The sequence below is a fragment of the Coptis chinensis genome, chromosome 5 (genome assembly GCF_015680905.1).
Source record: "Coptis chinensis isolate HL-2020 chromosome 5, ASM1568090v1, whole genome shotgun sequence".
In the NCBI taxonomy this organism is placed as follows: Eukaryota; Viridiplantae; Streptophyta; class Magnoliopsida; order Ranunculales; family Ranunculaceae; genus Coptis; species Coptis chinensis.
The window spans coordinates 60,538,292-60,555,365 of record NC_141460.1 but is presented as its reverse complement, the minus strand read 5'-3'; the positions used below and the strand labels follow the sequence as shown (position 1 = coordinate 60,555,365).

The 17,074-nt window shown below is 37.0% G+C and overlaps 1 pseudogene across 1 annotated transcript in view; it reads right to left on the bottom strand.

The window, feature by feature from the left end:
• Window positions 1-209: 209 nt before the first annotated feature.
• LOC147498192 (geranylgeranyl transferase type-2 subunit alpha 1-like) overlaps window positions 210-17,074 on the bottom strand; it is a 44,091-nt pseudogene continuing 27,226 nt past the window's right edge. The window contains exons 8-10 of the transcript XR_015196920.1: window positions 6,074-6,260; window positions 901-1,036; window positions 210-478 (exon numbers count right to left, since the gene is read on the bottom strand). The product of XR_015196920.1 is annotated as a geranylgeranyl transferase type-2 subunit alpha 1-like (transcript). The remainder of the gene's footprint in view (window positions 479-900; window positions 1,037-6,073; window positions 6,261-17,074) is intronic.

The following is a 17,074-nucleotide window of genomic DNA, read 5'->3' as shown; positions in this document are numbered from 1 at the left end:
ACGGTTTAACTTATTTGTTAAGGTGATTATTGCACATTGAAATAGCTTATTCTCGAACAAAATTAAGTGTTAACTCACATCGGCGCATAAATGACTCTCACTAACGGTGTATCTAGAGACCGTTTCAATGAAAAAGTTGATGACTTTTGTGACTGTTTTTATGTGGATCCATATTAAAGGAAACATGATTAACTTATCAACTAACATAGTTACAACGTTACATTGACTAACTGCTTTCCGTCAAGCCATTTCAGTTTTGGAAAAACCTTTACCAGCAACGACCTGAAATTATCATCACTGACTACATTTCCCACTATATCTCGCTGTCTCAAATGCAAGCCCTTGAAAAACAACACAGCTTCCCAACTTTCTGCTACTTTGATCAGTGTGATTGCAAAATCATTGAAACTGTGATCATTTGCTACAGTATGAGATAAAGACGAAGAGCACAGGTACCTTGTCATGTCCACAGGGTGAACTATAGTACAAAATATCAGGATATGGGTATTTATCGATATTCAATTTCTGGATATGTATCGTGGATATATCCCCCTCTTTGGGGATATTTGACATTGTTTCACATGCAAATATCGTTGACATATCCAAAATATCGAAAAATATCGTGGATATTGTGGATATTTCTTGATATATCATGATACATTATTTATATTTATTTGAAATATAATGGTAAATATTAAATAAAATTATTATATACACAAAATATCCTCAAATATCGCAAAATATCTCCAAATATCGCAAATATCACAAATATCGTTGAAATATTACTGATATTTGCAGTCGTATATATCTCTAAACATATCGTGATATTTATATATCTTTTTCTGGAATATGGATAGATATCCCCAAATATCGGGATATTTTGTACTATGGGGTGAACACCAATGTCATTGTAGGAGATATTCAACACTTTCAGTGACTGTAATAACTTCTAACTTCTAAGGCTCCAAAGCAGTAAAACTACAGAATCTATTATTACTAAGATTTAAGCAACAGAGTTGTTGCATTGCCTCCAAACCTACGGTAAGAACCAATGATAAGTCTAAAGTGGAACGAAAATAGTGGAAGAGAAAAATATGCATCCAAAAGAAACACCACAAAAAACAGAATAAACATATCTTTATATATATATATTATAGCTCTACCCTCTTCAATTGAGGAAGCGTTTCTAGAGTGTCCACGTGTCATGGCTAATTAAGAAAAAATAGGAGATAAAATAGAAAACAAATATTTATCTTTATCCTTAGATATATCTTTATATATATATTATAGCTCTACCCTCTTCAATTGAGGAAGCGTTTCTAGAGTGTCCACGTGTCATAACTAATTAAGAAAAAGTATGAGACAAAATAGGATTTATATATATATTAGAGTTCTACCCTCTTCAATTGAGGAAGCGTTTCTAGAGTGTCAACGCTAATTAAGACACGTGTAATTAAGAAAAAGTAGGAGATAAAATAGAAAACAAATATTTATCTTTATCCTTAGATTACCCTCATAGAGACTCCAGTTTTTCCTAAACTCTATTACTAAATATAAAAAAGTATGATATAAATAAGGAAACAATCCCATATAGACTTTCACAGACTCTCTAACTTTTCCTAAACACTATAGCTAATTACGAAAAAAAACAATCTCATCTAGAGTTTCACAGAATCTCCAACTTTTCCTAAACAATATAGCTAATTACGAAAAAAAAAAAAAAAAGGTGACAAAAAACTAAATTGCTAAAAACAATAATTTCCACCGAAAACGATTTTCCTGAAACACTTTCGATTTGATGTGTCATCCACTATGTGATTTAGATATTTATTCAGTTAAAGATTCAAAAAATCACAATTACGGCCACAATAATTATGACATATTCCAATTCTTTAGATATATATATTATAGTTATACCCTTGCCAATCTATTTTTTTGAAACACTCGCAGGAACTCTAGTTTTTTCTAAACTATATTACTATTTATAAAAAAAATAGGATATAAATAAGAAAATAATCTCATATAAAGTTTTAGAGAGTCTCTAACTTTTCCTATACACTATAACTAATTATGAAAAAATAATCCCATTTAGAGTGTCACACAGTCTAAAACTTTTCCTAAACAATATAGCTAATTACGAAAAAAAAATGAGACAAAAAACTAAATTGCTAAAAACAATAGTTTCCACTGAAAATGATTTTCCTAAAACCCTTTCAATTTGATGCGCCACCCACAATGAGATTTAAATATTTATTCATAGTTAAGGATTCCAAAAATCACAATTCTAGCCACAATAATTACGACATATTACAATTAAATTTATAAATTATAAATTTTCAACACTATATATATATATATATATATATATATATATATATATATATATATATATATATATATATTTATTTAATGTAACTGCATTGAACTAACCTCAAAAAATAATTAAGGGAAAATCGGAAACTGGATGCAAATGCAAGTATTAAACTAATCTTAAAAAATAATTAATAGAAAATCGGAATATGGATACAACTGCATTAAACTAACCTCAAATAATAATTAATCGAAAATATATATATATATATATATATATATATATATATATATATAAATATATATATATATAAAATTTGATAATCGCATTGAAAAATCGAAACCTGATGCAAATGGATTAAACTAATCTTAAAAAATAATTAATAGAAAATTATGGATACTTAAACTAACCTCAAATAATAATTAACGAGAAATCAAAACTTGGATGCAAATACATCAAACTAATATAAAAAAATAATTGTCGGGAAATCGGATCTGGATGCAAATGCATTGAACTAACCCTCAAAGATTAAATTAATGGGAAATCAAAAATTGGATACAACTGCATTGAACTGACCTCAAAGAAAAATTAATTATAAATTGGAAACATGATGCAAATGTGTGAAACTAATCTTAAAAAATAATTAACGGGAAATCGGAAACCGGCTGCAACTGCACTGAACTAATCTTAAAAAATAAAATAGATACAAATGCATTGAACTAACCTCAATAAATAATTAACAAGAAATTGGAAACTTGATGCAAATTCATTAAATTAATATCAAACAATAATTAACAGAAAATCGAAAACTAGATGCAAATGCAACATTATCAAATAATAAACGAGAAATCAAAAATTGTATGCAAATACATTAAACTAATCTCACAGAATAATTAACTGGAAATCAGAAACTGGATGCAAATGCATTGAGCTGACCTCAAAGAACAATTAACAAGGAATTAGAAATTGGATGCAAATGTATTGAACTAACTGTAAATAATAATTAATGAGAAATCGGAAACTAGATGCAACCGCATTAAACTAACCTAAAAAAAAAATAACGGGAATCAGAAATTAGATTCAACTGCATTGAACTAACCTCAAAATATAAATAACGGAAAATCAGAAACTGAATGCAAATGCATTGAACTAACCTCAAAACATAGTTTGATTATATGTTGTGAGAATGTCTCGATAAGTATAGTTTTGCATTTAAAATTGTGTTTATCTTATCTCTTTCCGTATGATTGGTAACTTCTTACTATTCAAGTAGCTTCAATATATATGAACTTCGCCTTATTAGGCAATCTCACAAAACTTCAATTAAACTTCAATTATTAAACAACAAAATGAAATTGAAGGGTTTTATCAAATGTGAGTTTTTTTTTTAATGGAGGATGAGGTTTTCACGTTATAAGAAATTTCGATGAGTGACAAATATAATATTAATATATAATAGTTCTGCATATTTGCAAATATTTTTTAGAATAATTAATATAACAACACCCGTTCGTAGATAATCTTTGTAGATTCGACATAGTGAGTCATGCATAATTTAAAGAATAATTAACGAGAAATTGGGAACTAGATAATCTTTGATGATCCAACATAATAAATCAAACATAATTTATTTTTTATGTCATGTTTGGAAGGACACTATAGATAGATTAGTAGAAGTTGGTATTACACACTACATTGGATAATTAAAAGAAAATCGAAAACTAGATTCAAATACATAACTAAGCTCAAAGAGTAATTAACGGGAAATCGAAAACTTTATGCAAATGCAATAAACTAAACTCAAAAAGTAATTAACTAGAAATCGAAAACTAGATGCAATTGCATTAAACTAACACCAGAGAACAACTAATGGAAAATTAGAAAATAGATGCAAATTCTTGAAAAATATTTAATGGGAAATCGTAAACGGTATGTATTAAACATTAAACAAACCTCAAATAATAATTAATAGGAAACCAGAAACTAGATGCAAATGCATTAAACTAAACTCAAAAAATAATTAACATAAAATCAAAAACCAAATGTAACTGCATTGAACTAACCTCATAGAATAATTGGTGGAAAATCAGAAACTAAATGCAAATATGCACTGAAATAACCTCAAAGAATAGTTAACGAGAAATCAGAAACCGGATGTAATTGCATCGAACTAACCTTAAAGCATAAATAATAAATTGAATGCAAATGCATTAAACTAACCTCAAGAAATAATTAACGGGAAATCAGAAATTAGATGCAAATTCATTGAACTAACCTCAAACAATAATTAACTGAAAATCGAGAACTAGATGCAAATGCAATCTTATCAAATAATAAACGATAAATCGAAAACTGGATGCAAATACATTAAACTAATCTCACAAAATAATTAACCGGAAATCAAAAACTTGATGCAAATGCATTGAACTGACCTCAAAGAACAATTAACATGAAATTGAAAATTGGATGCAGATGTATTGAACTAACCACAAATAATAATTAATGAGAAATCGGAAATTGGATGCAACTGCATTGAACTAACCTCAAAAAATAAATAACGGGAATCGAAAATTGGATGCAACTGCATTCAACTAACCTCAAAATATAAATAATGGAAAATCAGAAACTGGATGTAGATGTATTGAACTAATCTCAAAGAGTAATTAATGGGAGATTGGAACCTTGATGCAAATACATTGAACTAATCTCAAAGACTAATTAATTAAACATAAAAAATTGGATGCAACTGTACTAAATTAACCTTAATGAATAACTAACGGGAAATTATAAAGTGGATGCAATTGCACTGAACTAACCTCAAATAATAATTAACGGGAAATCGAAAACTTGATGCAACAGCATTGAAGTAACCTCAAAGAATAATTAATGAGAAATTGGAAATTGAATGCAATGTACTACAATGAACTAACTTTAAAGAATAATTAATGGAAAATCATAAACTTAATGAAAATGCATTGAACTAATAACCCTAAAACATGTTTGTATTATAAGTAGAGAGAATAAATGTCTCAACAAATATTGTTTTTCATTTTAAGTAGTGTTTATCATAATTTTTTTATTATGATTAAGAATGTCATGCTATTCAAGTAGCTTCAATATTGTCTTCGTCACATTAGACATTCTCACAAAATTTTAATCAAACTTCTATTATTAAACCTAACAACAAAAAGAAGTCGATGAGTTTTATCATGGTTTGATGCTTCATTTTTATAGAGAGTGGTGCAAGAAATTTGAATGATTGATTAATATAATTTTCATATCTCATAGCTATGCATAGTTGCTAATATTTTTTATAATAATTTAATATAACGACACCCGTTCATAGGACGGGTTCGAAAGCTAGTTCATGGTATACTTTTTACAATTACTGTCTTAAGACTGTGCTAGGCTATCTATTTGGCTTACTCCGTAGTAGGTTGAGAATCGAGAATCATTATAAACGGTCATGGGAATAGTTCCTAGAGTTGATACAAGAAAGACATCAATCGATGTACGAAAACAAGGTCCACCTACAAGATGACTCGAGTGATGATTTTAGATAGATATGATCTCCCTGCAACGAAATAAATACTCACATAAGATTAACTCTTCTAAACCATCCAAAGTCCTAACCTTTCAGGTCCCAAAATCAAATTAAAAAAAAAAAATAGTGTCCTTGAAATTTCAACTAATTATATACCAACCGATATATACATTAGTCATCACTAGAAAAAAAAATTTGGTTTGAATAGATGATTTTACCTTCGATTGACTAAAGTTCGTTATGGCTGAGATCTAGCATTTGGACCCACAGTAAATGTTGAAAAGCACCAATCTTTGATAGCAACAAATTGTTCAGACGCAGCCAAATGCTGCTACAAAGATTTGAAGATATAGATTCCACACTGTTCAAGTAGTGATTTTGCGAAGCTTTCCTATCAGAGATCACCTGCACAATCACTTGAGCATAAGAACATGTTTGCTAATTGCTGGGTTTTGACAATTTTACGATATATTTATGATCAAATCACTGAAGCATAAGAACAGAGTCAACAGACAGAGTTTGCATCATCACCCTTTGCGCCTCGCACCTAGGCTCGCCTGTGCCTTTGACTACACAAATTACCAATAAAGCAAAACACAAGGAACAATGATTTAAAACTTGAGAAGAAGCTGTAGTCTAACATATGCAAATGGAAAAATCATACATAATACACACACCAATACTTGCAGGCACAAAATGTCAAGTTATAATACAATCACTTCTTGTCAACCATTTTAAGCACATGTTTATGGAGCCCGGTGCTATTTACGTGTTGTCATGGCCAGTGCCAAGTTCAAAATATGTTAGAGAAAACGATACCAATCGATCCTCACTAAGATAGTTTGTATTTGGACAATCTACTACTCCAATCGAAAATCTAAATTTTAACTACAACCAACAACCATAACCTAGACTATAGATATAACTATCACAAACAATCAATAGAAATATAAAGTAAGTAAAACATACCACAACACAAAAATGTACTGTGGTTCGGCCAATGATGCTTACTTCCACAAGAGCTAATCATTTTATAAATATGGAAAGAAAGATTACAATCACTTCTCTCAAGTCTCTCCACCTTACTAGATCACTCATCTCTCCTTATAAGTTTTTCTCTTTGCAAGTGTTTTCTCTCAATTTTGATTTCTCTCAAAATTGGGTTTCTATTCAAGACTTGGTTTTTCATAACCCAACTTTTGTTTTTATAATAATCTAAAATTTTGGCGCATCTGCGAAATTTTGTGTTACTGTAGGAAAAATCAGAACTCGACTTATTTCGTATGGTATGGCCTTGGCGGCCTCGGATAGGCAAATCTAAAATCGCCAAGCGCCGCTTTTATTTTCCCAGCTTTAGACTTCCAGTAGACATGTTTCGTGAGAGGGCTGAAAAAAAGTATCTTCTTTTTCACTACCTACAGATAGTAAAACATACGTATATGGTGGATACCTGGTTGAAGTTTGTCTCTCTCTGTCGGACCTCCTTACTCTATCTTATTGTGGCTCAGGAGGATGCACTTCATCTTGCTCAGGTGGTGGTTCATGCACTTCATCTGCATCTTCTATGTTAATAGGTTCTATCTCATCATGAGCTATAAAATCATCATCATGAGCTTCAAACCCATAGTTCTCTGCATTCTCAATGCCTTCTGCACGTTCCACAGTAGGAACTTCTGGTTCTTAGTCAACAAGATCATCAATGAAAGCTTCTAGCTTCTCACCATTCTCAAAGTCTGCTATGGTTTAGTCTTCCAAGAACACAACATCTAGACTTCAGATTACCTTATTGTTAATCGGATCATAAAGTTTGTAGCCAAATTTCTCAACCCCATAACCCAGAAAAATACACTGTTTGGCTTTGTCATCAAGCTTGGATCTCTCATCTTTTGGAATATGAACAAATGCCCTTCACCCAAATACCATCAAGTATCCATAATCAACATCTCTGCCTGACCATACTTTCTCTGGATAATTACTATTCAGAGGCTTCGAAGGCGATATGTTGATCACATGTATAGCTGTGTGCATTGCTTCTACCCAATAACTTCTAGGTAACTTAGAGTGAGACAACATGTATCTCATCCTCTCTACAATGGTCCGGTTCATCGTCTCGACTATACCATTGTGTTGCGGAGTCTTGGGAACGGTTTGCTCATGACGAATCCCATAACTCTTGCAATATTGTTCAAATAGCCCAATGTACTCACCCCCATTATCTAACCGAATACACTTCAAAGGCTTCATTGTCTCTCTTTCCACAATGCTATGGAAAGTCTTAAACATGCCAAATAATTCATCCTTAGTCTTCATACTATATGCTCATATCTTTCTTGACGCATCATCAATGAAAGTCAAGAGGTATAAAGCTCCCCCGTGGGACTTTACTTTCTGTGTGTACTACATAAGTCTGTGTGTACTAGCTCAAGGACATTGTCCTTTCTGTGAGAGGGGAATCTTTGGAAAGATATCCTGTGTTGCTTTCCTACCAAACAGTGAGTACATCTATTTAAATGTGTACCTTTGATGTTTGGCAAGAACTTCCATGCCTTTTTCTCCCATATGACACAATCTCTTATGCCATAATTCGGAGGAAGTTTCTTCTTGTGTAGCATTCAACTCTGCTTTACAGAAACTAGCCTGTGTCTTGTAAAACGAGCAAGTTTTCTTCCCTTTGGCTACTACAATGGAACCTCAGCTCAGTTTCCATACCCAGTTCCCAAACGAGTTTTGAAAGCCATCATCATCTAATTTTCCAGCGGAAATTAGGCTTAGCCGAATGTCATGTCAGGGACATGTCTTATATCCTTGAGTGTCAAGGTGTAGCCGACATTGATTTCTACATGAACATCCCCAATGCCTATAATCTTTGAGACTCCACTGTTACCCATCTTTACCTCATCAAATTCACCACAGTTGTAGGTAGTGAAGAATCCTCTATCGCGGTGTGACGTGATTGGATGCTCCTGTATCTATCACCCACTCTGTATCCTGGCATGAGGTACTAACACAACACTCACCATAATCTGACCCAATTCCCACTAAATCATCGTCTACTAGTGTGGTAGTATCTCGGCCTGTGTTTCCGTTCCTCTTTATCATGTCTTCATGTACACAGTTATTCTTCTCATCCCTCTTCAGTGTTCTACACTCATACCTTAAGTGACCTTTGGTGGCACAATAGTAACATTGTCTCTCTGCCTTAAGAGTTCTAGTTTCACCACTAGATTTGCATTTGTCATCACCTCTAGAATGAGATTGTTTTTGCTCTTACCTCTCTCCCGCTTCTCTGTGACAAGGATCTCTGAGTGAGAGGAGCTGCTTCGTGAACCCCTTCTTGTCTCCTCATTCAACAATGCCCCGGTAGCCATCTCCATGGAAATGATTCCATCATTAGCGGCTCTGTTAAGAGAAACTGCTAACGTCTCCCAATTGTCGGGTAGAGAATTTAATAGGAACAAAGCCTCAACTTCGTCACCCATATTAATCTTCATCAAGTGCAACTGATTGATGGTATTATGTACTTCATTAAGATACTCAGACATTGAAGAACCTTATTTGTACTTCATGTTAGCAAACTTCTTTAATGAGTAGTACCTTATTTCCGACCGACTTTTTCTCATAGAGGTCTTCGAGTTTCTTCCACAAGCCAAAATCGGTAGTCTCTTGGGATACATGGTGGAAGACACTATCGTAAATCTACTATTGAATGTACCCAATTGTTTTTTTGTTAAGCTTGGTCCACTTAGCTGCCACTATTGCATCTGGTTTTATTCCTCCATTCTCAATGGGTTGTGCCAAGTCCTTGTAATAAAGCAAGTCTTCCATCTTGGCTTTCCAAATAGTATAGTTAGCTCTATTCAGACTAGTCATGTGAGTGTTTACAAAATGGTCCATCTCTATAAGCTATTTCAACTCAAACCTCCTCTCAGAAATTTTATCAAATACCTTCTAGACAAGATTTGGGTAACAACTTTGTTGGGCTTAATCCAACCTGGCTATAATACCAGTTGTTGGAGAAAATGATACTAATCGATCCCCACTAAGATAGCTTGTACTTGAATAATCTACTACTCCAATCAAAAATCTAAACTTTAACTACAACAACAACCACAACCTAAACTATGGATATAACTATCACAAACAATCAATAGAAATATAAAGCAAGTAAAACATACCACAACACAAAGATGTATCGTGGTTCGACTAATGATGCCTACATCCATAAGAGCTAATCCTTTTATAAGTATGAGAAGAAAGATTACAATCACTCCTCTCAAGTCTCTCCACCTTACTAGATCACTCCTCTCTCCTTACAAGTTTTTTTCTTTGCAAGGGTTTTCTCTCAATTTTGATTTCTCTCAAAATTGGGTTTCTATTCAAGACTTGGTTTTCCAAAACCTAACTTTTGTTTTTATAGTAGTTTGAAATTTCAATGCGTCGGCGAAATTTCATGTTATTGTATGAAAAATCAAAACCCGACTTATTCAGGTATGAGCACGGGCGCGCTCTTAGATAGGCAAATCTGAGCGCGCGCACCCTTTTATTTTCCCAGCTTCAGACTTCCAGTAGACATGTTTCGTGAGATGGCTGAAAAAAAACTATCTTCTTTTTCACGGCAAGGGCACGGGCGCGCCTTGGTCACGACCAATCTGAGCGCACGCGCGCTCAAACTTCGTCACAGTACTGGATTCTCTCCTTCTACCTCATGTGAGGGATAACTCCAACACAATACTGTGTTGCGACTTGCGACAAGAAATCCCAATCCGTAAAAAATACAACACAGACTAAGGCACGCGCCATTAGCACCACAAGAAAAAAGGGGATGGAGCGACAGAGCGTGTCTTAGTTTTGTAGTTTTTTATTTTTATTTGTTTTTCTTTGTTTAGATCACCATGGGCTTATCATATTAAATAACCTGTTAAAGGGTGATGATGATTGAGAACCTATTTGGAAGAAGAAGCCATCTCACAGAAGATTACAAGAATGACAATGGTAACCAAATGAAGTGTTTCTTTGCTGACGATAATGATGACGATTACCAAAGAGGGAGATTTATATCTTATGTTGTTTGTTCATTTTAGGGCTGAGTTTGTTGATTCTAGAGTTTTTTAGTGTTTTTAAGAATTGTCCAAGACAATGTTAGCTTAATAAATGGTATTCTTATGACTTGTGATCTTACTTATGCATGGCTATTAATTGGAATATCGGTACTAGATTTTTTTTTTTTTTGCTCATGCTCGTTGGTTATACTTGATTTTGTTAAAGTTTATGATTTATGAAATAAAACTTTATTATGCATAGTGATTAGTGGAAATTGTTAGAGTTTTAAGGGACTTTTCAAGGCAGGGTTTACTTATGCTTGTTGGTCATTTATTGTGAAGATGTTTTATGATAATTGAGTTGCTATTTTTATTGCGAGTTATCCGGAATTTCAGGTGGCGACTAATTGGCTACATCAGGAACATAGTTACAAGCAAAAAGATAATTACCCACTTACTCCTTCTATCTAGAGACCAGCCTTTGCTGATATTCTCACTAAGCATTTACTATGTGCCCCATTGCATTCTCGGTGTCAAAAGGGAGGGGGGGGGACTACAATTCTAACGAACATTTCTCGAGGGCGTTTAACAGGGCGAAATTTTGTGAGAGAAGGCCAAAACTAATTAAGGTCATTGTGAGGGAGTGATATCCTCATTCAGGAATATGAAGCACGTGTCCAACATAGCGGAAATACCACACCGACTTTTGACCTCGTTCTCCGAACTGTCTTCAGAGCGACCTACATCATCAACTCACACACCCGAACTACGAGATCGCTCCAGAACAGATCGACTCACACATCCTCACACAGAGCGTTCTATCTCATGACACCGCATATCTTCTATAGCAATCATTGCCAAAGCCGTACTTACACATTCCATCACCGTAAATTATGAACCACTGTAACCACTCTCCATCATTACAGAATTCCTACCAACACCATACCAATACTCCTTCTCAATCTCAACCATACATTTGTGCTTGTCAGTACGCGTGTTAGATATATTTCCACGTTCACTAGCTATAAATACCCCCTACATGAACTACGCCAGACCTGATTCTTCTCTCCCCTAGAATCGAGAGATAGATACGTAGGTAGTTCGCTCAACAATGAACTCGGTCTTTCCCATTTCCAAACCCTTTCTTTTCCCCTAATTCATTTTGTAAGGGATAACTAAAACGCTCCTTTACATTGGCGCCGTATGTGGTCTCGATTTCTTGAGAAACCACTTTCCAAAAACAAAAATACTCAAGTTCACGAAGCATGGCAAGCCTCGAAGCTCAAATCCACGGCTTAGCAAATTAGTTAGGAACAATGAATGAACACATCACCCTGCTCAGGCAGGAGAATGTTGCTTTGAAAGCACAAGTGGATGCACAAACTCCACCTGGCGCGTTAGCAGAGGACGGTATCAACGAAGTAAATCAGCAGATTAATGAGCTTTCACAAAGAATAGATCAGAGCGCAGTCGAGAAGGACGCCACCCAGATCATTCAGAAGATGTTAAAGACGTACCGCATATCCCCTTTCATAGCTGAGGTACTCAGTAAACCCTCCCCTCCAGATTTCATCCAACCAAATTTCGCAATGTACGATGGCAGTACGTGTCCAGGTCAACACGTAGCTCACTACATTCAGAGCCTCGCACTCTATAGTGCCTAGGAGTTCGATCATCTCCACTGTTGTTTATTTCCCACCAGCCTGCAAGATGGCACTCTCGGTTAGTTCTTTTCACTCGAGCCAGACTCGATAAGGAACTTTGAGAATCTCACCGACCTATTTGCTAGCCAGTACGTCCACAACAGGCGTAAAAAGTAGATCTAGATTCACTATTCTAGCTCTCACTTGGCGAAAACGAAACAATCCACGCCTTTTTAGGTCGGTTCAAAACCGAACTACTTGGCATGGAAAGCGCCCTCAAAGAGTCGTTTGCCACATTGGCATTCTCCAACGTCTGCCGATTGCGCAACACAGCGCTGTCCAGATCGCTCATGAAAGAACGATCAGAAACATTGTCTGAGCTGTATGCTCGAGTAGACAAGTACATCAAGTTACAAGAAAGCCTGAAACGTCATGGCTTAACAAAAGAGTAAGAATTGGCCGCGATCTCTGATGACCCCCCAGCTTAAAAAAAGCAACCTAGACAACAAGGACAGAAGAGTGAGAATAGACCAAGAAACAACCGCGAGTTTGCTGTACTCACCCGATCTCCCAGTTACATACTAGACAAAATCAAGAGAGTTGCATATTACCGACCTGACGTGCGACAACTAGAAGATCGACCTGGCAAGCCTTACTGTGCCTTCCACCGAGCAAAATGTCATGACACCGATGAGTGCTGGGGGCTCAAGCACTACCTCAAAGACCTCATCGAATCAGGGCATCTCAAGCATTAAGCCAACATCGCTGATGGTGACCTGCACCATAATCTCATGGCTCGCAGGGAACGGAGTAGATCTCCACCTCGCCATAATCGCCAAAGTGTCCAAGTTCGCTCTCGTAGCAGAGGACGCCCCAGTGACCGTTCCCGCCATGAACGCCGTCAGCACTCGTCAGACAGAGATAATGACAGAACAATATATATGATCACGTTCCAAGATGATTCTGTTGCATCCTCTAGAGAAAAAAGGAGGCGCGTAAGTGCTCTCCAAGAAGTCTACCAGTTCTCTTCATAGGCGTACCTGCTCCACACAGTTTAGGCCACAACTCAGGTGATATAACTTTCACAGAGGCCGACCTCAACAAGGTTTGCCTCTGCCATAATGATGCCTTAGTGGTCCATGTCAAAATCAGTGACTAGACATTCAAACGTGTCTTGATAGATCCTGGTAGTTCGTGTGACATCTTGTTCTACCATACCATCAAAGAGATAAACCTACCCAAATCGGTCTTCATAGATCCAATATCTCCTCTCTATGGGTTCAATGGCTCCAAAGCCGACCCAATTAGTGACATCATACTCCCAGTCTCTGTTGGATCCAGGGAGGACAAAGTCAGCTTCAATACGCATTTCAGCGTTCTAGAAATCCACTCGTCATATAATGCCATCCTAGGACGGTGCTGGATCCACCAAATACAAGCTATACCATCAACACTGCATCAGGTACTCCACTTTCCTAGCCCTAGGGGTATGATGGAGCTTCACAGCAATCAGCTCAAGGCTTATCACTGCAATCAGATCCTCTCAGTGAACAAGTCCGCTGACCCGTCTATCAGCACTAGGAGCGAGCCCACCACCTACATGATGGCAAAAGATTTAATCGCTGAGGTCAAATCTAAAGCACCAAAGCAGAACGCTGGGGGCTTTATAAAAAAAGTCCATTCGTCAGTCCAGAGGTCGCCCATGTTCCTATTAATATACCAATCAGGACCCCAGAGGTTGCCCTAACACTTGTTAGCTCACCAGTACAGATTCTAGAGGTCGCACCAGCCCCTGTTGTCATGACCACAGAGGTCGTATCAGCCCCTGTTGTCGTAACCACAGAGGTCGCTCCAACTCCTGTTGCCAAGATCTCCATTCCTCATATTGACAAAGCACCACCAGAGACCAGTTCCCCAGTGGTCGCCTCATCTTCAAAAGTAGCAGTTCAAACTGAAGAAAAGGAGTGAGTGAACTTAAGAACAAAAGATGATCCCAAGTTCGTCTATGTGGGGGCTAACCTTGACCTACACTCAAGGCCCAGCTTGTAAATTTTTTATCAATGAATAAAGATGTTTTCGCTTGGTCGTATATCGATGTGTCTGGTATAGATCTTAGTGTTGCATGTCATAGGTTAAATATTAACCCTAATGCTAGGCGAGTTCGACAGTTACCTCAGAAGTTATCCCTGAGATTTCAAAAAGCAATTAATGATGAGATTGACAAACTCAAACAAGTCGGCTTTATCCAGAAGGTCAATTACCCAGAGTGGATCGCTAACATAGTAGCAATTCCAAAGAAGAATGCCACAGTTTGCCTCTGCATTGACTTCACCAATGTCAACCAAGAAATACCTAAAGATAGCTTCCCTTTACCTAGAATTGACCGACTTGTGGACCAGACCTGTGGCTATGAACTCCTGTCATTTTTGGATGCATATAGTGGATACAACCAGATCCCACTCGCTAAAGAAGATCAAGAGAAAAAGTCATTCATCACAGAACATGGAATCTACTACTAGAACGTCGTCCCGTTCGGCCTCAAGAATGCTGGAGCGACCTATCAACGGCTTGTTACTGACATGTTAGGTGACACCATGGAAGTCTATATTGATGACATGGTAGTCAAGAGTAAGAAAGCGGTTGACCACCTCACTCACCTTGAGCAGGCGTTCTCCAGATTACGCCGAACTCAGATGAAGCTGAATCCCAAAAAATGCCTTTTTGGAGTGTCCTCCAAGAAGCTTCTTGGGTATCAGGTATCACAATGAGGGATCGAGGCCAACCCAAACCAGATCCGAGTGTTCTTGGAAATGCCCGATCCAAAGATAAAGAAACAAATACAGAAACAATCAAGAATGGTTGCAGGACTCAACCGATTCGTATAAAGGGCATTAGACAAGTGCTGACCTTTCCTACAGCTTCTCAAAAAAGGAGAACAGTTCTCATGGAATGACCAGTGCCACCAGGCATTTTCTACACTCAAAGAATACTTGACAACACTGCCCGTCCTAGCAAAACTAACAGGCGGGGAAACATTGGGGCTCTACCTTGCGGTATCAAACTTTGCTATAAATTTAGTTCTCTTCAAGGAGGACAACAACTCAGAGAAGCCGATCTACTTTACAAGTAAGACATTAACACCAGCTGAAATGAACTACTCTTACATTGAAATAGCAGTACTCGCATTGCTATACTCTGCAAGGAAGTTCAGGCCGTATTTTCAAGCACACCTAATCAAAGTACTCACCGACCTCCCACTGAAGAAAATCTTTCTTAAAGAAAATAAGACAACTCGCATGGCAGTATGGGCAGAAGAGCTCAGGGAACATCACATCGAGTTCGTCCCACACACTTCTCAAAAAGGACAGGTCGTTGCAGACTTTCTAGTACATTTTCCTATTGACGATTTGAATTGGGAACCATAAATAGATATCCCATCCATGAAAAAATAGGACAAGTCCATCTGGTCACTCTTTGTGGATGGTTCTAACAACCCCGGAGGAAATGGAATCGGAGTCGTCCTAGTATCCCCAGATGGAGCTATGGTTGAGAATTTAGTTCGCATCGACTTTGCGACCTCTAACAATGAGGCGGAGTACGAGACACTAATCATGGGGTTTAGAATGGCACTACAGCTTGGTATACAGGAACTTCAAGTCTTTAGTGACTCGCAACTGGTTCTTCGCCCGATTGCTAAAGAGTACACTACCCATGAAGGTAACCTTTCTAAATACCTTCAAGTTGTTTATCAGTTACTTCCTTCTTTTAAGAAAGCCACCATACACCACTTCTTGCGTGACAAGAACCGTCACGCAGACAGTTTAGCTTATTTGGCCACTCAAACACTGAACTGCGCCCCTCGACAATTACTCATCGAAGTAATTGACCGACTTGCTTACCAAACTGAACACATCCTGGAAATCAGCGACCTGTGCCCACTCTCTGACAGTCAGATAAGTCAAACATGGATGCAGCCCATAATAGAGTACATCCAACATGGTACAATCCCAGAAGAGCATACCAAAACCAGACAAGTTCAATATTAGGCACATCGTTACTGCCTAATCAACAACAAACTATTCAAAAGTCTGTTGGCGGACTTCACTTTAGGTGCATAAGCCCAGAACAAGGTCAGTTGATTTTTGCATAAATCCATGAGGGCGAATGTGGGAACCACGCTGGAGGTTGCTCCTTGGCTCACAAAGCGATCTCCCAGGGGTACTTCTGGCCACAAATGTAGGTCGATGCCAAAAAATATGTGCTCAAATGCATCAAATGCCAGACTTTTGGCCATAATATTATCCAACCAACTCGCGAGTTAATAAACATTGCCAGCCCTTAGCCATTTCACATGTGGGGCTTGGATATCATGGGACCATTCATCCCACAAAAGAGCACTGACTTTCAGTTTGTCTTGGCCGCAACTGATTACTTTACTAAATGGGTTTAAGCAATCCCCTTAGCTCATGTCAAAGAATCCTACGTTAGAAACTTCATCTGGACACACATCATCACCAGATTTGGCTTGCCACACACA